We start from the raw sequence: 4,551 nt of genomic DNA, 5'->3' as shown, positions 1-4,551 counted from the left end.
TCAACCACCCTGTTTCCCCCACTCAGACCCCTCCCACTTCAGCCCTTCCTGTGTCTCCACTTCCGTTTCCATCCGCAACCCTCCTTTCCCAAGCCACACCATGACTTGTGAAACTCGGGTTCAATTTTGAACAAGCTTCCCTGTAAGTTCATGTATTTTTAATTAGTTATTTACTTGTAAACTTACTGTGTTAATCGTGAGCAAAACCAGCCAAAGTCCCTGTTCTCTGATGACTTACAGTTTTCGTGGGTGGAAGGCCGATCACTATAATAGCTCTAGAGGCACAAGGAGAAAGAAGAAAAATAAAGCAGGCGCTCCCGGTGCTGCATGTCTGGCTGCCCAAATCGCTGTCAACAGTTACAAAATGGATTTTCTTCTGCCTCGGTCATCGGATTTTTAAACATTCTTGGGCACACTTTAGTCTGATTATCTAGACTGAAAAGAGTTAACACATAGGCATAGGAATGCATTTACTCTTGTAATAAGCCTGTCAGGCAGATATCATAACGCCATCGTTACGTTTTTTTCACGGAGCAGAGAGACGAAGGAACTTTCTCGAGGTCTCACAGCTACACCGTGGCTGAACTGGCATTTGAACCAGACTGTCTGTCCCCAGAGTTCATGCACTTTGCCAGTATGTCTGTCTGTGCCCTTGACTGAAGTCATCTTACATGAACTCCTTCCATCATCCTCCTTTCCACATCAAAATTTCTGTGTGATGTATATTCAGTCTTCTCTACATTTGCTCAAAAACTGTCACTCTTTTCAAGCCTTGCCCCTGCACCTGTCCCTTTCTCCCGCACCTCCTGAGACCGTTTCATGCCTCTTTGTACACCCTTCTTGTACCTTTTTAAAATAAGGAACAGGGCTCTGTTGTGAAATTCACATGCTTTCTTTTCTCTTTTAATGTCTTATTTATTTTGAGGTGCGGGGGTGGGGGGGAGGCGGCAGAGAGAGAGAGGTGGACAGAGGAGCCAAAGCAGGCTCTGAACTGACATCAGTGAACCCAATGTGGGGTTCGAGCTCACGAACCCTAAGAGCGTGACCTGAGCCAAAGTCAGGCATTCAACCGACTGAGCAACCAAGGCACCTCTGCTTTCTTTTTGCTCCGCTCAGTACACAGACCTTTGCTGTTCTTGTCCTGAGGTGTCTGTAAATTTGGGAGGAAATTAGGATCGTTAGCACAGAAATGTAGCAATTCCTAAAGGAGAGGCATAATCATCTTCTGACATGCAAAACACAATCATGCAACAAGAAGATAGCCTTTATTCCTCCCCACCTCAACTGATTACATTTCTTTAATCAAGCAGGCTCAGAGGTCAATTCTTCGAATTCTATTGTGCGGGGAAAGCCCTCGTCAACATCAGGTTTCACAGCTTCCAGGGAAGCGGAGTCACAGAGGAGAGAGTAGGACTTAGGGGTCATCAAGGAGAGGCAGGTGGGAAGAAAGAGAGCTGGGCAGACCTGTGTCCTCATGGCTCCCTTTCTGGGCTCCATCCCGTAAGAAGGCAAGGGTCTTGGAGGAATGCCCCCCACCCCCAGCACCACCAACCGCCCACCTAGGACTCTGGAAAGCCATCTCTCTGTTATGCTGCCCCAAGATGCATCTCAGCCACATCAAGGAACATTTGGCTTCCATGAAAAACACATTTGACACAACCTTCCTTCTCTCATCTTTCTGGTTTCCCCCTCTAATTCTGTACATGTTCTTTGACTTTTCCTGGTTCTCCCTTCTTTCATTCTTTAAGTGTGCACATTCTCTGGGGCACCTGAGCGGCTCCGTCGGTTGGACGTCTGACTCCTGATTTCAGCTCAGGTCATGATCCCAGGGTTGTGGGATCAAAGCCCCACGTTGGGCTCTGCACTGACAGTATGGAGCCTGCTTACGATTTTCTCTCTCTCTCTCTCCCTGACTTCTCTCCCGCTCGAAAGTGCACTCTCTCTCTCGGTCTCTAAAAATAAATAAATACATACATACATACATACATAAATACATACATACATACATACATACATACATACATACATACATACATAAATATGCCCACTCTCCAAAGTTTTGTCCTCACCATGTTTTCTTTCCTTTAGTGATCTGATTTTTTTCCTATACTATGAAGTCACCAAAGGAAGATGTCTTCCAAATCCATAACATCTGGTCATAACTTCTCTTTGGGGCTTCTGTATTGCATCTCCAAGCTCTCCTACATATTTCCACCCTTCTTTTTGCCTGTAACTCCAGCCCCATACAATTAAAGCCACATATATTCCTTGCCATCTTCCAAACCACTCTTCCTGGCTTCCTATACCTGTTAATGACATCACTGTTCTTTGTGAATTTCCCTCCTTTCCATCTTGAAAGCCTCAGATATTTCACACGTATTTATAACAACGGGGTAAAGTACCTAACACATGCAAGAATTACTACGTGGCAATGCTGAGGGCTTTCCACCTGTTAATTCACTTAATCCTCATAACAGTGCTATGAAATTGTTACTATGATCGCTACCATTTTATAGCTATGGAAACTGAGGCACAGAGAGGCTAATGTCACACAGTCAGCAAGTGGCAGATGCTGAGACTTGAAACCAGGCGGCCAGTTCTAGAGTCTGTACTCCTCACCACTCTACTCTGCCGCTTCCCACCACACGACAAACGAAAAATGGATACAAAAAAAAACGTAATGGGATCACAGCTGTGGGAAGCAAACAAGCAAACCAACGATCTAAACAACTAGGTGTAGAAAAAAGACTAGAAGGAAATACAATCCTGGGTGCAGGCTGGAATGAGAGCAACTTTACTTTCTACCTTCCACTTTTCTGATTTTCCAAATTTCCTATTATGAGTATAATGTTTACAACGGAAACATATTACAAATGCAATATGTTGTTAATGCATAATACATTTTACATTTCATTGTTTTCAATGTTTATTTATTTTTGGAGAGAGAGAGATAAAACATGAGTTGCGGAGGGGCACAAAGCAGGCTCTGTGGTGACAGCAAAGAGCCCGATGTGGGGCTCGAACTCACAAACCCTGAGATCATGACCTGAGCTGAAGTTGGACGCTTAACCTCCTGAGCCACCCAGGCGACCTTACATTTCATTTTTAAATGAGTTAAAATTCAGCGTGCCTGGGGGCTCAGGAGGTTAAGTGTCCGACTTTTGATTTCAGCTCAGATCATGATCTCACAGTGTGTGGGATTGATCCCCTCGTAGGGCTCTGTGCTGACTTTTCAGAGCCTGCTTGGGACTCTCTCTCTTCCTCTCTCTCTGCCCCTCCCCCACTTGCATACATGCACATGCACGCTCTCTCTCTCTAAGTAAATACACATTAGAAAAATTTTAAAAACATAAATGAATTTTAAAATTCATTTCATTGCAACACATTGAAACATGGAAAATCCAGTCGCAACATACGTCCCTCCCCCAACAACAACAAAGTCGCTTGTGCATTTCTGAGACACCTGTATCTTCCATTCCATCCCGCACTCCTGTTCTGGCTGTGGTCTCCCACTGATACAGTCACTCTTATATGTAAAACCATGGGACGTGCCAGATTAACCTTCTTAAGACCAAGGTTTCTTTATACGACTTCCTTATTCAGGAGTTTTCTGTCTTCCTGTTACTCATAGAATTTAATTCGAACTATCTAGTCCGACATGAAATTTGTCCGCCTTCTGGCCCTAACCTTCTCTGCGGTCTTTTCTTCCTTGTTTTCCTTTTATGTTTCCTGTGAGCCAATCAGCCCCACATCACTCCCTCTGCCTCGTTCTTCTGTAGCCCTCCCCAGCTCCCACGGGAACCCTGACCGAAGGGCATCAGCAGCCGGAGCCCAGCTTCTGGGCTGGTTTGGAATTAGCTCCTGCTTCCTGGTGGCCAGTGTCCGCCGCTCTGGTCAGATTTCCCCTGCTCCCGAGCGCTGTCCTGGCACATCCCTCAGCCTTCCGCAGTGTTGGGAGCCAGGGAGCCCGGAGTGAGCCTCAGCTGTGCCAACTCTCCCAGGTTAGCTCTGAGTCCCGTGTGTGGGCTTGCTCTGCTCTTTGTCTCCCTCCGTTCTGCATATTTCCCCCCCAGTCATGATGACCTCCTGCTCTGCACAACTTGGGCCAGATTTAAGTTGGATCCTGCCCAGCCCTCTTGACTTCTGCCTTGGACTCCTGACTAAGTTTGCCAGCACACTGAATCGGACCTCCTTGAATCGCCCGACCCACCTAAGGCCCCTGGGTCCCGGAGATAGCATGACTTGACCTCCCTCACCGCTCACACTGACCCCAGACGCTACTGCCTCGCGCCCTCGCTTCCATACCTGCTCCAACACTCCGTCCGTTCGTGTTGCCCAAATTTCCCATAAGGCACCTGGGAGTCTTTCTGAGGTTTGACGGTTTCTGCCAAAAAAATATCCCCCCCAATATTTTCTGCCCCTGGAGCCTTTGGTTACACTGTTCCTTTTGCCCAGAAATCCCTGTGAAGGATTATAGTTTCTACCCCCCCCTTTGGTGCGTGTGTGGTAAAACATGTATCATACACGATTTACCGTTGCAACCATTTGGAA

The sequence above is a fragment of the Puma concolor genome, chromosome B4, assembly GCF_028749965.1.
Source record: "Puma concolor isolate L17-30 chromosome B4, mPumCon1.1.hap2, whole genome shotgun sequence".
NCBI lineage: Eukaryota > Metazoa > Chordata > Mammalia > Carnivora > Felidae > Puma > Puma concolor.
Note: the sequence above shows the minus strand (reverse complement) of the source record.